General features: G+C 39.4%; 1 long non-coding RNA gene across 9 annotated transcripts in view; it reads left to right on the plus strand.

The window, feature by feature from the left end:
* Window positions 1-22,300, plus strand: part of LOC121672039 — a 130,307-nt gene that overhangs the window by 72,912 nt on the left and 35,095 nt on the right. For 7 of the 9 annotated variants that reach the window (XR_006018741.1, XR_006018735.1, XR_006018739.1 and 4 more), the window contains one exon: window positions 8,848-9,026. This is a non-coding gene — a long non-coding RNA (uncharacterized LOC121672039). Of the gene's footprint in view, window positions 1-8,847; window positions 9,073-11,364; window positions 11,652-22,300 lie in introns of those variants that run through there. The other 2 variants (XR_006018738.1, XR_006018737.1) reach the window with 2 other exon arrangements.

Raw genomic sequence — 22,300 nt, forward strand, 5'->3', positions numbered from 1 at the left:
CAATATGTTTCAGTTAGTGCTAGCTCCTCTTTCATTCAGCATGTATAGATATGTACATATATTTATATGGCTGTGTGAGAAAGCTATAAGTAAATAAATCAGAATAAAATTAAATTCCTGAGGAGGCATACTCCTAGTAGGAAATTACAGCTCTACACTGTTTAACCTTGCTATAGTAGGCATACCTATGAATGTGTGGGAAAGCTAAAATATCACCATTGAAGTCATATTAGACTGTTTATGGATCACCTGCAAGTGCTCTTTTGATAACATTTTCACCCCAGGTATTGGCTTTGTCCTTTTATTAGGAGAGAAAATCAGTGCCTTTAAGTAATAAGTTTAAAGGAGCTTCAGTAGTAGTTGACTCAGAAGGCTACCTCTGGAGAAAACAATTTTGAGTGGTAATTTGTAATATTTTAATGATCTTTGATATATGGATTTTTAACACAGCTGGACACATATTGCAGTTGTACTGATAATCAGTACTTGCTGGCAGATAGCATATTTTTTTTTGCCAGACAGATTTCTATCATCACTCATAACTTTTTTTTCCATTAAGTGGGATATTTATAAACACTGTTTCAAGCATGAGCTTGCAGCATAAGTTGTCACCAATTAAACCCTCCAGGAGTCATTCCAGTTCATCCTGAAAATAAGCATCTTTCATATTTTTATTGTAGCTCTCAAAATTAATGATAAAAATAGAAAAAGCCTTGATTTGGACTAGAGAGAGCCTTTGAGTAATGATTGGTGTTACTTCCAGAGAAAACTGATGAAGTATTTTTAATATTATGTCATAAAATGTTTTTCTGGTTTCCACAGAAAGAAGTTGATATGATTTTTTACTAGATTCAGAACACTTATTTTCCTGTTTCAGGTCATTTCTAGTTATGGTACTTCAAAGAGAGAACGGAACCAGGTGTCTGCCTCTTTTTCTCCAAATGGGGAGGCCTTTTCACTCATTTGGGTGAAGAGCAGAGGGTTTACTCTCTTTTCTGTTACTGCTGTAATGACTCTGAAGGAGCTTTATGGGGATTTTGTACCCTTTCATTGTTGTGTTAGACTGAGCCACAGTTTATTTCATCCTGCCTAGGGCAAAAACAAGACTACCAAGTGACATAACCAGCGCTCTTTGAGAAGGCTTTGATGGAGACATTTGGCAAAAGAGAACTGCTTCCTCTTATCATGACCACTCCAACCATAATTTCTTTCACAAAAACAGTCCTGACAATTTGTCAAAGTAAATGCTCTACAGTTACAAAACGAAATGCTTGACATTAAACACCTTTCTGCCTAAGTAGGAGGTAGAGGTAATTATCCATATTGCGCATTGTAATGGAAGCAATCTTTTATTTACTGGCTTACCTTACCTCCATCCCATCAGGAATTTCAAATTTTGGAGCATCTGTTCCAAACTGTAACCAAAAAAAAAAGTTGAAATCCAATGGCCTTTCATAAAACAGACTTTTCATCCTCAATACATCAAGTGTTCTGCAGGGAAACGGAAGCAATATCTTAGTTTGGGTTTCTCTCTTCAGCTGGCGAAGTGGAAAGAGGAAGAACAAGCTCTGTTTAGTCCCCTAGGGAGTGTATTTAGAGCTCAGATACTGCCATGACGGCCTGTGAGGAGAGGAGAAGGAGATGGCTATCAGCTTGAGGCATTCTCAGAGCTGGTGTCACAAGCCTCACAGCTTTCGGTGCTGGGTAATCATTAAGACCAGTAGAGTGACTAATCTCTCCATATAGATATGAGGGAATGGAGATAATGTGTATTTTTGTGCCACTAGGATCAGAGTTTGACAGCCTGTAGAAAAGAAGTGCGTTTATTCATGTCTTGGATACTTTTGACACAAATAATTTCTCATCGAAGAATAAACTAAAAAAACAATAACTGCTCAAGTTAGTATCTGGATGTTGCTTGCAACTTTATGGCCAAAACCTGCAAATCTCCAGCATATTCCCTGCCAGATCTGTAATGAGTAACGCATTTGTTCCATACAGTTTAGTCCCCTAAGCAGATACATATCCCTGAAGAACTGTAAAGTAGGTGGGAAGAAGCTTCTCCACTTCTGACCCCATCCTACCATTAGCACCCCCCAAACATATACAGAGACTGACATATACCCCCTCAAACATATACCCCCCAAGCTAAGGCCAGCTGTGCCCCCAAACATATACAGAGACCGACAAAAGACGCACACTCCCACACATCTTTAGCACATTACCAAGCTTGACTACACAGAGCATCCAAGCCCAAACTTGCTAAACACATGTTTTATAATTGCCTGTGAAGAAGTGTCTTATACTTTCTTCACGATCTTTTTATGTTTTTGGAGACAGTGAAAGATACAGAGTCATTCTTGTATTATGTTTCTTTTTTGAAGTGCAACCTGCAACAAATCTCATGGCGTTGGAAGGAATTGAAATAAAGCAACTATGTAAATCTTAAGTCCGGAAACTGGTTTTCTTACAAAATGAGCAGGGCTTTAAAGTTAGGCTATTACTATTGACTTCATGTGAATTATGTGGTTCTAGATGAGGTTAGGAATTGGCACTTCTGGCACTGAAATTCGTGAGTAAAGCTAACAGAGGATTGTGTAATAAAAACGAAATGCTATTATTTACTTTTGTACAGTTTCTCCAAATCTGCAAAATTGGCTCAGCTGCCATCATTGTAGGATTTTTTGCATTGTGCAAAAATTACAGAAAAAGTTAGCTGGTTTTGATAAAATAGAACCTGCCTCCTAGGGGGAAATTCAATTATACTTGACAGCTAAGAAGTATTCACATGACAAAAAAAACAAGAATCAAAGCAAGTTGTAGGATTCCAGATCTCTTCCGACAGCATTTTTGTCTGATTCATACCGAGCAGAAGTTGAAATCTTAGCTTTTTTCTGAACAGCTATTATAACCCATCTCCACATAGACTGCTTCAACCCGTGGTGCCCCTTCTCTCTTGATCCAAGCATCTGGACCTGTTCTCATGCCAACAGGCAGATTCTTTATCTCCTTTTGATCTCTGAGCATGATCAAGCTAAGGCCAGCTGTGTCAGTTCAGTCCTTCATGGGTCCTTGTTTCTCGTGACTTGGTGCTCCTTGTCACTTTTCCTGACATAGATAAAATCAATGTCTTCACAAGTCTCTGTCAGATTTTAATCACAAAGTCAACAGTATTTACTGTGATGATAACTAAGTCTTAGAAGATAGAAGAGGAGGTTGAGCATTGGCACAGAATCGAACTAATGGTGGACTACAAGTTAAGGGCAAGAAGCAGCAAATGTATACAATGAAGTTCCATCCTTAGAGTGTCTGCCCAGATAGAGCATTACCAAGACATACATATATTTCTTATTTGTTGCTAGTGATGAAATCTGGGTTACTGAGTTAAGTGCTGCACAAATGGAATAACAAAGTTCGCATTAAAAAAAGATCATTCTGTAGACAGAAACTGTAGACAGAAAAGAGTAAAACAAGAAACAGAGAAACCAAGGGACAAAGCTGAAGAGATGTGCTTAAAGGAAAACATCAATATGAAAGCTGATGAAAACCAAAGCGGATTTTTCTGTCTATTGTTTTTTTTACGGAATGAAACTGTTCAGTTCTGCAGATCTAATCTGAAATGCGATGATATCAGTTGAATTATACCCATTAGGTTTGGCCTTGGAAAGAGACATTTTGATATCAGTTCTTCTGAAAAGATCATTTCTTCTTCCATTTTCACAGACTGTGTTGTGTTTAAAACAAAGCTGGCTGAGAGGTCTTCTATAATGTTCTTGCTAGAAAATGCCATTTCTTCTAAATCAGCTCTTTTTATGTGAATGAACAAGCTTCAACTTGACACTAGGCTCTTGGCTATACTATTCTTGAAGGCATTTCATATTTTATTAATAGTAATTCATACAGACTGGGGAGAGAACAGTGATTGGAGCAATTGCCTTATATTCACCTCCCTGATCTGCTGCTGTCAGTGCTGAGGTGAACACTCTGACAGGCGATACCAGGAAGGGCTCCCTCCAAATCTGCCATGGAATAAACATCGTCTCACTATTTTTCTAAAAATCTTTGAAAAGTCTTGTTGGTAGCCCAAAGTTTGTATGCCTCTCATTCTAGTTACAGTCTCTCTCAGATGAAAACCAAAATATCTTTCCATGCCACCCGTGTTGTCCCTTGCTGGCAGACTGCTGTCTATGGCACATTGTGCAAGATTTGCTTCTATCCCTTCAAGTTCCATTGCTTTCAATAACAGGTTGTGAGCTTGCCACATTTTTATGCTTTTGAAAATCACTGAGTGAGGCTTCAGCTCCAAATCCAGCTCCTGATATACATTTTCAAATGAGTTATTTTACATACTAATAAACAACAGTACATAAAACATGCCTAATAATCTGAACCAGCAATTAAATGTGTATTTTCTGTCTTTCAGTCACTCTCATGCTAATGTAATATTCTGGCTGACCAATTGGATTTTGCCACCATACCCAGAAAAATTTAAGCATAAATAGCGAGCTTACTATGGGATGGAAATTCAAAAGGTTTCTCCTTAAGCCTTATGTATAATAAAACTAAAAAAAAAAAATTAAAAATTAAAATTAAATTTAAAAATGAAATTAATACACCACATTAAGTTTACAAAATTTAATATATTCAAGCTGAAATTCTCATGGCACATCTTCAGTTGTTTTCTTAAACATGCCCAAGATCCTGCACCTGTTGAATGGCTTCCAGTATGAAGTATAAACCAGGAAAAATAATTACAGGTTTTAACAAGAACCCTCTGCACTCTCTTCCTCTTGCTGCTAAACAAGGGTCTCAGCTTCCTCTGAGTGCAGCTGGCATGTATTGTAAAAAAACTGGCTCTTGTCAGTTCAATTTCTATTCAGTTTTTATTCAGTCTTTTTTTGCCATCAAAAGATATAGGCAGGGTATTTGAACACAAGTATCCTCTTCTGATAGCACCAGGTCATCTGTCTGGGTCTCATCAATGCTTTTGGATTTTATGTAGACATTTTCACCCATTTATTCTGTCTGTAATACTACAAAGACTAGATGGTGTTTTATGGTTTGGAGCATAACACCACAGTAGCTCATTTTTTTGACTGTATGATTTTTTTCACACTTTTTGAACTAGCTGTAAGAGCAAGAAATTATAGAGTTCAGGAATAATGGCTTTAAAAAACTTTAACCAAATAGCTCTTGCTTTACTCTAGTATTTCCTCTCCATTCATGCATTTATGTCCCCTTAATTTTACAGACTCTCAAGAAAGTGTTTTTTGTGAAAAGATTTCTTATCAGCGACTACAAAACAAGTGTGCTACAAAACAAGAGTCTATTTTGAACTGTCTTGAGGGGGAAAAGAGTAAGAGAAGCATATGTAATTTTGCATAATTACACAAAATAAAATCAAGTAATTTGAAGGTAGGCCAATGAGGATTTTGGATTGTTACATATATAAAAATAGGTCTTTATTTTTTTTGCTGGCTGCGAAATATAATCTAAATGCACAGGTGTTTTTCTTTTTCTCTTTTTTTTTTTTTTCATTCTTAAGAGAAATGAAGCAATCAAAACCACAAAAAAAAACTCTACAAAACCCTGGTAGGAAGGCAAGTTCTTCAGAAACAACAGTTATTGCAGAGCAGATAGCAAAATATGCAGCTAATTCTGGAAATTTCAGCCACTCACCCACCTACGGGACCCTTCCAGGAGGAATCAGCAGCCTTTCAAAATCTAGACAAGGCTTTGCTCCTCACATAGTAACAGGAGTTCTTTTCTTCTTATTGACCTTGGTGAACGACCTCATCATCCCCTGTTTCCTTATTCAGGATTTCTTCCTTTTTTTGAAAGTACATGATAGCTATCAGGTTGTACAACACAACAGCTTCAAGCAAGTGCTGCTTTTAAATGAGAAATGTAACAAATACTAATGAAAAGAAATGTTGGTTCTGCAGTCAGTTTTTGGTAAGCAATTCAGAAGTCTTCTGCATGAAAGAAAGCCAGGATATTCTTCTCCTCTTCCCCAACTTTTGTTCTAGCCTCAGAAGATTCTTAGAGGTCAAGTGGCACCCAGATTCTGACCCAGGCAGCCAGAATCTAGAGGCTGCAAAGTTACTGTGAGACTCAGCTGGGATAGAGAGCTTCCAGAAAATTTTTGGATTAGATATGGGGAGAGGAATTTCACTTATCAGTTCTGGAGGTAGAAATAAAGCTGAAATTGAATACCAGAGGAATGGGAGACATCCAACACAATGGAGGGTGGTGTCACCATCTTTAGCCTGGAAGCCAGGCCAGCAGGCTAAGACGTAAATGTTACTGTATCCTCCATCAGCGATAGTTTTCCTAGGGATGAGCAGTAAATTGCCAGGTTTATGGCATAGAAGCCTGTATGTCATTTACTGGTAAAGGGAAAGAAATATTCTCTGTGCAACTACAGGTTGCAATGTGACCTTTAGAACAGCTCTGCCAATGTCTTATCAAGTTGGTGGCTATTGTGAATAACAGGAGATGCAAATGAGGAGTGTGTGAAACACCAGCCTTTGGGAAACCTTGCCACAGATCCCCTGTGTGAAGAACTGAGATTCCAACTCATGGTTCCAGATCATTGTTGTCTGTTCATCAACATGAGCAACTGCCACCAGTTTCAACAGCATTTGCATGCATTTAACTGCAGGAAAGGCTGTCCACTCCTCATTGTGCTATAGCCCTAGGCTCTTCAGGAGATGCAGTTATAAGGAAAGGCTGCCTAACTTTAGGACTGGTATTAAAACTAGCATCCATCTTTGGTAAGAAATAGCTATCCAGCCATTTTTATTGAGAAATCAGCCAGTGAAGCAATCTGTCTGATCCTGAAAGATGTGTATTGACCCCACCTCCTTCCTCCTATCTATTCTTTATTCTTCTCATAGCCACTGTCATGTTATATTTTCCAGGTACCTGTCCCAGATTACAGGTATGCTTCAGTGACTCTGGACTAGCCTACAAGAACTGGCAGTGCTGTGTACAACCAGTTTCCCCCTGGCTACTCATGAGCTCTCTGCAGCCTCTCTGATTGCCAGCCAGTGGCCTCGTGATATTTGGCCAAGCAGCCAGGCTAAGCCAAAAGCGTGCACCATATTCCTACCCGTCGAAAACTTTAAGCTTGGCTGTAGGCATCCACAATTGTAGGAAGACTTCCTCTGTCATAATATTTAGACAACAGTAAAAACAACAAAATAGGGACCCATCAGACACCAGGCAGCGTGTACCTGCTCTGACAACTGCAGATCAAGGTCACTGCTAAATGAAGCATGGTCTGTGTTTTGAACACGGTGCAGAGCCAGCCAAGGAGGCAGAAAAGCCACAGAGAGAAAACAAAGCCTTGTTGAATGAACTCAAAACAACACAGAAAGCCAGACTATGAGGTCTGTGTCTTTCTCATTACTCCCTAATATACAACATCATAATGGATAGAAAGGAAATACCAGATTGAATATATTAAGAGAAGAGAAGACTAAATTGTAAAATGGTCACTGCATGGCCTATTCAAAGCAAGGAGGTCATGCTTCTTACGTCCTCTAAAGTATGCACAATTCCAAGCAGCTGAATTGAGCTAAGCTGGCTCAAAGCAGAGTGGAAAACAGGTTCTAGTTTTAGGTTTTAGTTGCCTTTTTCCCGATCATATGACTTCATTTTCTCTCTGTATTTTTTTCTGTTGTCTTTATCGGTTGGAAAGTGGAAATTGACAGATAAAAAAGCTGTGGAGTCTTTCTGTTTTAATTTTATAAAGTTTCCAATACAAACAAACCCGAGAACGTTATTTCAGGAAAGGCATTTGCTGTGAATTTCCATAATTTAATTTTATACTGTTATATACTTTTGTGTGTCTCATTTTTCTATAGAAAAAACCCAAACAAAATAAGGGTTTGGGTGCCTGAGTCAATTCCAAGGGAAAGGCTTGCATTTATCTGCTACATACTATATTGATGAATGGTTTTCAAAATAGCTCCATCTTCTCAATTCCATTGAAAACTCCAACTTATGATTTTTTTCCATTTTGAAATAAAAAAATATAACTTTTTTTACTGCTTATTGTTGGTTTGCACTGGACTATTATTGGTTTAGCTGGATCTTATAAGTCAACACAACAGGAACTAAGCAGACTGAGCAGAGTTGACATTTTTTCCCTCTCCATTTTCTATAGGTATGAGGTTGTCAAGACATCACAATGTTAATGACTCATTTTCCCAACACTCTATGGAGTAGAAGTGTTTCTTTAAATTGCAAAATAGGAAACTGAGTTTTAAATATGTCACATGAATTTTGGAGAAAAAATTAACACACAATATGAGGTTTTAAATTACTGATAAAGGTTGTTTGGGTTAGTGAGCAGCACTTACAATCTATTCTATGTTGTTTCAAGGGAGTCTTCAAAATTGATACACGTATTTAAAAGCTGAGCCCATTTGGGCTACAATCTGAAAGTACTTTGGCCTGTCTGTCAGACTTGTGATATAACTAATATCTTCACTTGTTTTTTTATTTAAAATGCATATTTCTAATAGACAGTAACCAGACACCTCACACCAAAACAGTGTAACAAATACTGACCTAATTTTACTTACAAACATTAATTCTGTGTGACAGCAGCACAGAAAAGAGATAATCCTGAAGAAGCTACAGTTGCTTAACTATGGCTGCTTCAGCTCTTTTTTTTCTCCCTAATTCACTCTTCCCTCTTTAAAGTTGGAAAGAAGCCTGTATGAACACAGTAGAAGTACACGGAAAACTGATTTCTGGAAGAGAGTGATTATACTGTTAATAGAAAGACACTTCAAGAGTTTCTAAGCTTTGATTTCTTTTTTTTTTTTCTTTTAGATTTTTGTCCAAAGCCTATATGCTCAGAGAAGCCCAGCTGGCCTTTCAGCCTGAAGAATGGTAGGGAAGGTTCAGATGCCTATGTAACATCAGCTCTTTAGTACCTCTGAAGTCTCTAACACAGAATATCATTCCTCAGATTGCCCCCTGCCTGGCTCAGTGGATCCAAATGATGGCATGTGAGTATCCAATGCAAAATTCACAAGCTACAGCAGCAGCAGGCTGGGCAGCTGTCATAGGTTAGCAAGCATAGTCCCGGAAGGGACGTCCTTGCTAAGGGGTGCTTACAGTTTCCTCTGGGAACTGACAGAACCTATCAGCTGGCCAGTTTGAATATGGACAATTCTCTAAGCCACTTAAAGTTGTGATCACCTCTGTGATCCACATTTAAGAATAGGCAAACTCCCCCTCCAAGCTCTCTCTCGTTTCCGGCGCTGGGACAGGTGGCTGCAGGCCCCGTGTGGGGGCCAGCGGGCCCGGCCAGGCCCTGCCTGGGCCAGGCCGGGCCGGGCCACGGCCATCCTGGAGCCATGGACCTGTTCCAGCCGTGGAACCCCCCCCCCCCCACTGCCTTGCTGTGGGCAGCCGGAGCGGCTCGGCTCTCCCCCCCCTCTCCACTGCGATAAGAAAAATTCAACATTCCAGCTGCAAAGCTGCAAGGCCGAGGTGAGAGTAACCCTTTTATTGCTGTGAAGAGCTGAAAACCTGAGGGAAGAGAGAGAGGAGATGCTTAAAGCTGAAATTCTGTTGTGAAGCTATGATATATCAGAGTATCCTGTTGTAATTTCATGAAGATATGGGGGGTGGAGTGTTCAACTCGTGAGCAAAAGCACCTGCGCTGAGATAGGCAGATGCTGACGCAGCTGTAATTTCATGAGAAGTTTGGACAGGGAGAGATGAACCAGATGAGGACTTTTGCTCCAAAGGGGAAAGGAGAAAACCTCAGTCCGTAGAGATGAACCAGATGAGGACTTTTGCTCCAAATGGGAAAGGAGAAAACCTCAGTTCCTAGAGATGCTCCCAGAGATAGTCCTAACGATGAAGATGATGAAGACCCTTTGCTCCCAGGGAAGGAGAAGGGCCTCTGTTTTTGTTTCTGAACGGCTCAACCTTAAAATTGTACCCCAAAAATCTTCAAGAGTGGACCCTCGAAAGCAGTTGCGGGAAAAGCTGCAAGTCGGGGGAAAGGACTCACACGCAGGCAGAGACTCCTCTTCCTAAATGGACTGAACAATATTTGGAAGTGGGCGGCTGTCTCGTTGTGATAATGTTTTCATAGCATGAGCAAGAAGAGACTTTTCTTTCTAAATGGACTGAACAAGGTTATTATGGAAGTGGTAAACAGACTGAACATCTTAAGGGTTGTCTTTTCACATTGTCAGTGGGAGAAGGGAGGAGGTGGGGGGAGGAGGAGAGTTCTGAAGGTGGTATAATTTTTTTCTTCTTTTAGGTCTGTTAATAAACTTCTTCATATTCTTTCAAGTTTGGTGCCTGTTTTGCATTTCTCCTAATTCTTATCTCACAGCAGATAAACAGTAATGAGTATTTTGGACCAAACCACTACACTAAATTGGTGTTTCCGCCCGGTTACAAACCGAACCCGCGACAGCAGCCCTTGGCATCATCGTCCTGCTCCTGGGAAATACAATATATGTGTATCTCTTTGACTTCTGAACAGACCCAGGGCAAAAAACAAGCCTCTCCAGAATCAGTGTTTGCTCTAGACATGTCTGAGTGTCCAGGTTTGGCCCAAGGTGGGAGCCTGCACTGGGAGATCCATGAACCAGGGGTTTACACTTGGAGAGCCTCAGACAGATAAATACCAAAGAAGTGCTTGCTCACAGCAAGTCAGGATCATGCCAAACCTCTCACCCTGCCTGTGCAGACTACACAGTGCGTGGCATCCTCAGGAGGTGTCTGGCAGAGCATTTTGCACTGTGCTCATCCTGTCATGGCAGCCGACAGCAGCTCCAGCTCTGCGGACAGCCTGCGCTGCAGGAGCCACCGGAAAAAAGGTGAAGAGATAACAAGAGGAACACAGCCAGATGTCTGGAGAGAGAGAAGGGAGAGTAGTTCAGGTCAGTAGCAAGATGCATTTATGTCTATGAAATGCTACATGAATTGAGAGAGTTAAGATACAGCTGGAATAAAATGACTGTGTTTTAGCATTCTTGGATTGACCTATTACAGTGGTGATAATGATAATAACAATTTAACGTAATTACTAGAGTTTTGCTTTTTGTTTACATTTTATTAAAGGCCCAAAACATTCAAATACACAAATTACTTCGAAGAAAAGTAATATACTAATTCAGGACAATGCCACCAAAAGTAGACCAAATGTGTTCCTCCAACACAAAAAACTACACCTGCTAATCCAAATCTCCCTTCTTGCTCCCTCTTTCTATTTTGACCTGCTGCACTCTGAAGCCCTGTGAGGCAGCCATGTCCTGAAGATAGATGCCTCAGCACATGCACAGTTGGTTTAGAGTCTCTAAGTTTTTTCTTGTTCTGCAGCTCTGCGGATTTCTATCTATGGCTTTGCATCTGGATGATGTGTAAACCCTTCAGAAACATTCTCCATCTGAGCTGAAAACTAAGTGGAGTATGGACACTCCTCTTCTGCCTAATAAAATCCTTGAAGTATTGAGTACTTTCTTTGCAACTATTTATTTGGACCTACCATGTCTAACTTCCCAAAGTAAAAGTTTCATTATCTATTAAGATCTGGACTGCTGAACAGTCCAACATGGGTGATTGCTGTGTTTGCTGCACCATTCAAAGAAATAAAATATTCAAATATATTTATTCTGGTAAGGATCATTATTAATGATCTCCTTACAATGACAAGAGAGGAGGGATGCGATTTATCCCAAAGTTTGATGACAAATATGAGATGAAATATTTTTTAAACTAGTGACAGATATGAAAGGACAGCATATTCCAGGTGAATGAGGAGCAGGCAAAATGTCTTCTCCTTTCAGATATGTTTCTACAAGTTCTTTTTCTTTTTTTAATTCATGCCTACAAGCATACACTGAACCTAGCAGATAAATATTTTACTCCGATTTTATGCTGTCACTGACATGTTTGCACAGCAAGAATCAAGTCTGCTCCTCATTTTCAGGGGCATGCCAAAGCAAGTGCCAACCTACACAGCTCTGCTCTACAGAGGGCAGAATTCTCTCTGATGGCTATCCCTGAAGCAGGGCAGAGCTTCAGCAAATAACTAATGACATCAATTCTGTTGTCCAACAAGTCAAATGCATGCAGTACAAAGAGGCAGCTTCCTATATGATAGCGACATTTTTGGTCTTCAACAGTGGGAAAATGGCTTTGGCTACAGGAACTGGGTAAGTAGGATCTTCCTGCTCAGAGCCGTTCCTGTGTTAGCAAGGCTGAGAACAGTCAGCATTGGCTCTGGTTCACAGGATTTTTACCAATCCTGTTATTAATCATTTTACCAGGACGGAAAGAGGATTTGCATTACTTATCACTCAATGCTGAATCATGATCTGAAATCGATTAGAAATTTCAAGGCTTTATATAGCAGTTGCTAGTTACTGAGTAACATTGTAAAACACATACTAGGCTGCTATTCAGATGAGATTTTATAGCTACTTGATTTAGAAATGTAATACTGCAAGTTTAATACCAAACATAGAAATAGGAGGCTATGCTGCAGGAACTCCTCAGTTATGTAAATTTACTCTTTCCCATTTTAGTATTGTAAGATATAAACTGGTAACCTGCAGTGATTTTTATTCAGATGACTAGCTAATTCAACAACACTAGAAAAACACACTTCATAAGCACTACTGGGCATTGCTTCCAGCAGAACTTTTGTGCTTTTCTCTTTAGGATAGCAGCACCTTCACCTGTTAGTGCCAGGTACTTTTTATCCTCTTATTTGCTGTTCTCTCTTCCCCTCATCTTCTTTCACACACTCTTGAAAACTGAACACGAGAAGTGCAGTGCCCAAGAGACCAGTGGCACGATAACAATCAGCTCTTTGGTAAAATGAAACAAAGCTAGAAGATGTAGTCAGTTACCGGCTCTGAGCTGTTAGTACAAGGCACTGCTAAACCGTGTCTGCTTAATCCAGGGAGCTTCCAGTCAAACAAAAAGCAGGTTCATAAGCTGATGATGCAGAGAGAGATGAATCACAAACTTTGCTGCCAAGATTTCCTTTATCTTGGCATGGCCCAAGAAATGTCCAAATTGTGAAATAATTGGAAGCTAATTTTCTTTGAAGAAAAGAAAATAACCAGGGAAGCTGCTGTGCTGGAGAATGGAAAGACATACGGTGCCGTGCTTCAGGTGTTACGTGCAGTCAGTGCTGCACCTTCCTTGGAGCCCTGGAGAAGACAAACTGACCACACAACCATGAGCAAGGCAGCAGTGTCTGGTGTGCTGAGTGGATGGGAACAGTGCAAAGGCTGATTGCTCCACTGTAATGAGGAACACTGCAGTAATGACAGGAATCCCCTGCCCAGTCTATCGATACTCCACTGTTAGCTTACCGAGACACCAAGCCCTACACAGGATTAGCATATGCAGTATTAACCAGCTTTGCAACTGCACAGATAAATATGACTATAGCTGAACTGCCTTGCAATGGTAATGCACTTTTTTTCTACTGCCAATAGTCATCTTCCTCAAATTTGTTTTGATTCTAGTTTGACATTTGGATCTTTCAAACCATTTGTTAGACCCTTGGTATGGGAGGCTTTTTCAAAGGATTTTGGATTTAAAGCTTTAAATCAATGGGAAACAAATGTGATGCCACCCAGACTCAAATTCAAATACTTCAATATAGTGCTACAAATTCCGAAGAGCAGCTGCATTTTGTCAAAGCATTTTGAGGGGCTTTTTAAAAACGATTTTGAAGAATAAAAAAACTCTGCCATTTATTTTAAGTGTCACTTTCAACATCTATGCATTTGTTGATGTTTTCCATGAAGAAATATTTTGGGGTTTTTTTGAGTGACACAAACTGCCAGCTAAGCATCATACAGTTGTATGCATTTCTAACATTGACATTTAAATGTTATGTGTATGCACTTATATGTAAATTTACATGCATGTGAGCAACGAGCTACATTAAAATGGCAGTCACAAGCAGAACAGTAGACACTTTGGCAATGTTTATGAGTCATTCTGGCATATTGAGGAAATTGCTCAAAATAAGTGGATATAGCCTAAGAAGGCAAGGGACTCATTCTTTCTTGATCAATATGTGTACAAATATCTAATGTGATTTTTTCTGGTCTGTGTTTTCATCACACATCTTTACCCTCCTCTTCAGAATTATCATTTTTCCAATTCAGGATCCTAAGCAGCTCTCTCTAAGCAGCAAAAATCATTCCTAAAACAGAATTTGACTTACCTTACTTGCTCACTTTATACAACAGCTTCTGCAAAATTTCAAGGAATATATTTACCTGTGAATTGCTCAGTAAACTGTGTCCACACACAAAATCTTTCCTTTGATTCCTTTCATTGTGCATCTGTATCAAACACAATTATAACAGGAGCTATGGAGGATACAATGAACTGATGTTTCAGGGAGCTCAGGAAGATGTAGTGGTAATAGGTGAAGTAAATAAATAAAAAGGCAACCTTTGGTGAGATTTCCAATCCATTCATTCTGATTGCTGCCAAGAGAGCAGGAGCTGTGTTTCTTTTTTAGAATTGTTTCTTGCCTTGTTTGGCCAGGGAGAGACCATTCCCAACTGATAGAGGCTCCTAAAGCTCCCTTCTTCTCACCTCAGTAAGCCCCGGGAGGCTGTCATGATGCAGCTCTAGTAAACTTAGCTCTAGAAAGTACTCATATGTAAAGACCTCACTCATGTGCCAATTTTTAGTTAAAATGCTTAACAAAAGTAGCACTTTTCGGATATCAGTATTTCATTCTGCAAAATGATGTGAGTCAAATAAACCTTTAATAACTCCAAATAAAGCTAAATTCTGGAGCTGACAATATGTTTCCAGTAAGCCTGCATTTTCATGTTAGCTGTTGATTTGAAGGCACGAGGAGAAACATGCTATGCAGAGAAACATTTCAGATGTGGTTTTCTTCCTCGTTGGTTTAGACTTAGACAGAACACGCATCTCTTTGCTGCAGAACTTAATTCCTTCCCACAATGCAGAGACTTTCAGGAACTCTTTATGAGATCAGGTTGGAGATAAGAGCATGTCAATACCACAGCGCCCAGGGCTCTGCACGGGTGCAGTCTACTCTTTCACTGTCATTCTCACCTACGCCTAGCAGGTGATGAGGAGATATGGAGAAAGAGATTCAAGCTTTCAGAGGTACCTAGATTGTTCTTACATCAAGGTCTCAGTAATGCAGGATGGAGTGAAGACTATAAGTTAATTCAGGACCCTTAGTCTCTGAACATGGCATGGATGCAGATCTCAATGCAGATAATTTTCCTTCATGGTTGTATTCCAGCTATTTTTGTTACTGTTACACTGTTATAATAGCCGCATTGGCCATAGAGTCACAGTGATCCCCGGCCAGTCACAATTCTTTCCCTTGACCTCTGAAGAAAATCTTGAAGGTCCAACCTCTCTGCTCCCAAATTTTATTTGCACCAACACTTTGCTCATTGGTAGTTCAGTGTCTGTACTAAGACCTCCAGCCAACCTCCAAAGACCAGCACCATCAGAGACCCACTAGAACCACACACTACAGAAAACATTGCTTAGTCCTTTTTTAGTGGTTCCACTCCCTCCACATACCAAAGGAATGTCAAAAAAAGACATTGTCATACAGTTCTGTCACAGCAGGAGATTAAAAGCTAGTTCTTCCACCCTCACTGAAAATAAAGTTCAGCAATCTGAACAAAAATCCACTAAACAGTCAAAAAGACAAATACAAAAAAACCAAAATTCTGAATTCCAAGACAAGTGTCCTGTGTGATAAAGCTTAAACGAGTGTTTCAACATATGTCAGACATTGCTGAGCTTCTGAAGAGGTGACCCTCATGGTACAGTATAGTACAGTACTATATTATTCCATCCCTCATCTCTCTGTCTTAACCAGTCTTGTAAGAAAAGACTGCTTTTTTTTCATGAGATTGTCTATGCCAGCTACTAGTGACAGCTGGACTCTCCCCAGGGCAATTAGGATTTCTTTATTATATCACATGTAGCAGTAGGGCATAGAGGTATAACTCAGCACAGGACTCAGACCCTGATCCAGACAGGTATTCAATATTAAAGTAACCTTTTAACTTCTATCAGGGATGTTAAACAAGTACTGGCTTTCAGAGAGTGAAAATTCCTCCACTAGTCTTTATCAAAAACACACTAGCTTCAGCACATCAAAAATGGAAACATTTCTGCCTTATCAATTGTGCCAAGATGTTTCAAACCAGCTGTGCAGAAAACTGCCACAACAACAACAGGAAACAAAAGCCTGTTGCCTACCCTTCACTGAATTCTTAAGACTCCAATATATCTGTGATGAAGCAAACTGGTCACTCAGTCCTCTTTGCCAGACACCCCAAACACACAGCATTTTCAAATACACAGTTTAGTTTATTAGCACAAGAACTGTGAGATAATCTAATGTGGGACCTCAAACTACCATCATGAAACAAGTTGTAAAAAAGCGTGATTCAAAACACCATGAATCTAGCCCAGAATATAATTGAAACAGCAGCTTTGGTAGTTTTCAGTGAAGCTGTGCAGACTGTGTATTCCTTTTTTTTGTTATCCTGTAATGCAAGCTGCCATAGCATTGCACCTTTGATTTTCCTTCTTCTTCTGTTGCTAGCAGTGCTATGCACAATAGATTGCCAGGTTGTGATGCATCAGCCTTGGAGATGACTGGTAAACCCACTCAATACAATATCTCTCAAATCAGACCTTTAATGAACAAACACAGCAGAGACATGGCTTAGAAGCCTGAAACAATTGTATAAAATATACCACGGAAGCACTTCTTTCTGTCTTTCTTTTCTTTTGCTTGGGCAGAGGCTGATATGAATGCCAGAGGCCCCTTTCTGTGCAGAAGCCCCCAAGACAATCTGGCTGCAAGCTAACAAGTTGATCGCAAGGGAAAGTTCTAGATTCCTCTTTTGACTAAATGGAAAGGCAGCACACATTTTTCGCCATGGTTTGTTTATGGTGTAAATGATGGCTTAAACATTGCTCTTCATTGAAAATAGTCCAGCTGCCCATAATCTGGCATTGATTTTCAGTTCATATTTTGCAGCTTTAAAATACATTCTTGGCAGGAAAGTTAGAAGTTTTGGCCTCTGATATTAAAATCTGCAACTGGACTTGAGTGTGGAAACATTTTTCCACATCTTCAGTCTGCTCCATTTTATGAAGGTCCATTTTGGTCCTGGATGCATGAGAATGTTGCATTTCAGCCAGCATCATGTGTAAAGTGCATGTGGATTCAGCAGCATCATTCTTCTGAAGCCATCTTGGAATGTCAGGACAGCCTGTGGTTTGCACTGGCAATGTGCATCTTTGCGATTGCTCTCCCAGTTTATAAGCAAATTATCACATCATGCAGTTTGGAATTCTGTATGATTCCTTGTTAACACACTATAAATATTTTCAATTCTTAAAATACCTGAACCTCAATTTCATGATTCAGTGCCATTTCTTCATACTTTTGCCTAATCAATAAAATTAAAACACAAACGCAAAAAGAAAATTACTTCTCTTGCGCTAATGATGACAAAAGTTGTTAATACTCTGAATGTAAGAGTACAATTTAGAATCTTTTGAAACACAACCATTAAGATTTTAAGTGGCAGATTTATCTCCTCACTGATGTTGAAGTTAATATGAATTTCAGACGTTCAGTGTAAATTATTACTTTTTTAAACAGTATTTTTCATTTATAGCTGTGAACAATAAAGTTCCAGACACACGCACATCACTACCCCAAATTACACTGCTGTGAGGAAAATAGACTAAAAATATATCTGGAAATCATTGTGCTATAAAACTATCCCATTTCCCTCCCTCAAGACACTTAAAACGCCAGGCTGAATTGGAGTAAAATGAATTTGTTTACATAAAGTTTGGACATAATATAGTTCAAAGATCCAGCAACATTGTCCTGAAAAGTCTTGGAGAAGATATTATATTTCTGGTTCAAACACAATGGTGGTATGATATGTCAGTCTTCTCATAAAATACTCTATTTGTGTATATCTTATTGAAAAGCCACTAAACTGCCACACCTAAGAGTATCTATTAAAACTGGAGCCTTTATGAGTGTTGTATGGCAGTTATGATGGAAACAACCATTAATATCTGGCCCAATATGTGTACTATTATTACACTTTCTAAGCACCAAATAAAGTAGTTGCTAAAGGCAGCCTGCCTGTACAGCAGTGAAAGGGGAAGAGGCAAAGTTTACCCATCACTACATCATTATTTTGGATTTTTCTTGAGTCTGTAAATGAACAGATAGTTTTCTGGTATCTGAAAACTATTTTTTCAGGTAGTTTTCTGATCCAGAGTTGATTGATGCTTACTGAGATTTCCGTTGGCTTCATTAATCTCTACGCATAGCCCTTAAGACAGAGCAAGTTTTGCCAGAAGTTGAGAATCTTGTTGGGCTTTTTGTCTCCTCTCTCTTGCTCACTCTTCAAGGCCAGCTCCGCAGCAGCTGACTGAAATAGACTGAAAGCCTGAGTTCGGTTTCTAGTTGATGCAATTTTTGATTCGCGTGGATTTCCACCAGCAGAGGACTTTGTCCCACTACCCTGTTCAACAACAGCTTTGAAACAGTATTGCCTCCTTCAATCTCACAAAGTACAAATGACTTCGTTCAATAAATGTAAACAGGGTAAAGAACAAATGTCTATACTGACTGGCATCAAACCAGAGCAGGGCTCAGACTCAGGTTGTCTGGTCATGAGCACTACCTGCGTGTTAACTCACCCACTGGAACGGACTGGGAGTGCAGCAGCTGCCTTGTGAAGCAACACGCTCAGACATGGGAAAACTCAGGAGCCCACACTCCACTCCTGCTCTCTACCGACACTGAGGAGGCCTGTACAGCCTGACCATGGGGTTTCTTTCCCCATGCTTGGGCACTGTTGCCAAAAGCAGTGTTTTTCCATGCAAAGGACTAAAATTTGTGCTGGGTGGGTGATACTGACAAGGCAGGCTTCTCCATCACAGACTGATGTCAAGAAACACCTCACCCTTAAGCAGAGACGACCTCAAATGATTGTAGCTTGATTTTACTTCCATCATGAGATGGACTGGAAATTTAGTTTATGAAATGTTCAAGATATAAAATAAGGTTTCAGTCTGGGTTAGCCACATAACTAGTGGAAAAAAAGGATAATTTAGCATTTACAAAAAAGCTTGTCAAGATTTGTTTCCTTCTACCAACATCAGCCAGGGAGGTTTGACTCTTGCTTACACACAGAGTCTGGAGAGAAAGTAGGATGGAAAGGTTCCACATTTGGCCAGTCTTTCTCACCACGCAGAAAATCAGTAAAGGATCATTGAACTTGCTTCTCTTTGAAAGCATTGTACTCTGTCAGGAAGATATACTATACTAGTGTAAGCACCAAGAAATGCAATAAGAACCCTATGGGATACTATATATTCCATGATCTTTATGGATGCCTTCCCATAGATACCAGATAGACAGTTGAACTCTATGCTGATTGTGTGCATAGATTTTAACTTACTCCCTGCTACTTCACTCCATTCTTGTCCTGCTCCTGTTACTCTCTAAAGTCTGTCTGACGACTTCTGTTCCATCTCTGTTTTTCTTCTCCACACTTTTTGTGCATAATTGGATTACTGTTTTTTCAAGCATTTGAATATTTTTCCTGTTCTCTTTTCTCATCCTGTTATAATTCCCTAGATTTGGTTTCATTCTCATAGTCTCAGCATTTAATTTCTTAGTTGGCATTTTTCCTTGCATCTCTCTCTGTTTCTTCTCATCATCCCACTTATTCAATACTACACACTCCTCCAAAGGCTAATTCCTCATTCTGGGGTTTAGTCCAATATCTTTCTCCTACATTACCCCCCTATCACAGTGTGTGAGACACTCAGAAGTTTTAAAGAGGTACCTTTCCTTTAAAATTACATCAAATCTGTATTTAAAATTCCACAGAGTATCACCTACTCTAATAACAAAGAAAAGAAAAAAAGGATGAAAGTTTATTTTAAGTGGAAATTATACTATTTTAACTGCACCAAATTCCTTGGAAAGTATAACCAGCTAATATTTGTGAAATACTTCCAGCATTAAGAAAGCATGCCAAAAGTGAAAAGCGTGGGTTGAACATGAACATATTTGGAGATGCCTTATAATAATTATAAATGCTGAATGCTGACCTGCTTATTGGAATAGTTGCTGTAAAATAGATTTGTTTTATTTATTAGTTGGAAGAAACAGCTAGGACAGGAGAAAATAGGGACAGATAAGTCTCTTTTCTCTTGAAAAGGGAAGATAGCGTGATAAGAAAAAGCCTGGGTAGCAAGGGAGAGTAGAGGTTTTAACAGCAGCAGGCTCTCAAATAAGAGAACTATACCATGAAACAGAGTGAGGCAAAGGAACCCTTCCTTTGGTTTTCTGAAGAAGACAAGCCTGGACTGCCAGTCTGGTTCTGGTCAAGACCCCACTATAGTTACTGTAAGTAACTGTAGTTACTCAGAGCTAAAACTTTAATCAAGCTGTAGCCATTGAGTCAAAGCTAGGAGCACGTGTCTCACAGGACCAGAGGGTTATTTTGCATAGACATTTACAGTTTTCATCTGAGGCAATTCAAGAGCAAAATCTCGTAATGTTAGTTGACCTATTCCTCTGAATATTTCAAATATTCCAAAGTTCCCTAAAGTGGTTTTAACATTGTCTTTAAGCTTTCTTATTAGTGTAGAGCGGCCAGTGTCTTTCCCACATGAATTTTCTCTTAAACTCAGGCAAAAATTTCTGTGTTCATGCCCATGTTCCCTCTCCATGGACAGAGCATTAAGAAAAAACCAAAAAGAAATCAGCCTTTGGAAAAAAGACCTCCTGAAAAATTGCTAAAGAATAGTTAACAGAGTACAGAAAAGTCATGTGAGCATATTCCAGCCAGAGTTATGCATATTTTACAGATTTATAATGCCTTCTCTGATGAACCTTAAAAATCTTGGTTCTCCATTAGTATCCAGCCTTTGAGTCAGCAATCAAGAGGGAATAATTCAGAACTGACATCACAGGCAACTTCACAGTTTAATGTCAACGGATGACAGGGAAAGGAGAGGCTTGCATCAGGTTTTCATCAAACTGTGTTTAGAAATTATCATGGATTTCTAAACATAGGTCTGACCAGTCTCACATTTGGCACCAAGTGCAGCCTTTCACAATCTGGTCTGGAAAGGATTTTTGTGACTTTATTTCTTCCTTGTCAGATGCTGTAATCATTTTTAGGTAACTAATGAATATTTTTATCTGACCTTCTAATCTCCAAGTGCGTTAAAAAAATGCCAAAAAATAATAAGATGGGAGAGAGTATGTTGCAAAACAGATGATTTCACTGAAAATCAGAATCCCTTGCTGAATTTCACTGTAGATTAAGTTCTGCAATATGCCAGAAAGATCAGGTAGACAGGCACCAGTATGATTAATTTCACCACTATTGTCTTTTCTCCAACAAATGAACCACTGAGGCTACTAAACCAGCATGTGTAAGCACACACTTGGTGTGTATTAACTGAAGTGTTTGTCAACAAATCACATTCCTTTCTCCAATAGTTTGGTCAGCCATCTTGAGCTATTCTACAAAAATTACTATCAGAGGAATCATTTGCTTTTGTATCTCCATCCATACCAAGCTGAAATGGGTCAAGACTCACAATAGGAAGGGAGTTTTGTTTACCAGATCTAGTGTACAGATTTTAGTTCATTGGATCAAAACTCCCTTGAGTATATCTTGGATCCAGAACTGTTTTGAGTACTTCTAGGTTTCGGATCTATTTTCATCTAGGATCTTACCTGTAGATTATGACTAACAAGAGGCGTTCATACCCAGTACCTGCCCTCTGGTATACGGACATGAATGTCACTGGTGCCAGCAGAAGTTTCATCCACGTTTCAAAGAAAAGTGTAAGCTCTGTCCATTGAAATCCCTTGGCAATTTTAAGTAACGACATTAAACTGGTAGACAGCTCAGCTCCAGAATAAAGGTTTGAAGCGCGTATGAACTGCTTTTTATTCCACAGTACAAAGAACATATTTTTTTTCCAGAGCAGTAAGTATAATCCTATCTTATATTTCAAGCATGCAGTTTATTATCCCACTTTTTCACTTACATTTTTCTATAAGGTCTCTTAATCCATTTCACTGAAAAGGGGATTTAGCAAGTGTAGCACATATCAGATTCCCTGATAGACAGATGGATTTCCTGGTTTTTTCTTTCATTAGTGAATGCAAAGCTATTTCTTTTTGAAACCTTTCATAAGC

Source organism: Corvus kubaryi, unplaced genomic scaffold (genome assembly GCF_017639235.1).
Source record: "Corvus kubaryi isolate FWS band 111438036 unplaced genomic scaffold, C.kubaryi_AGA036_p1.0 37398, whole genome shotgun sequence".
NCBI lineage: Eukaryota > Metazoa > Chordata > Aves > Passeriformes > Corvidae > Corvus > Corvus kubaryi.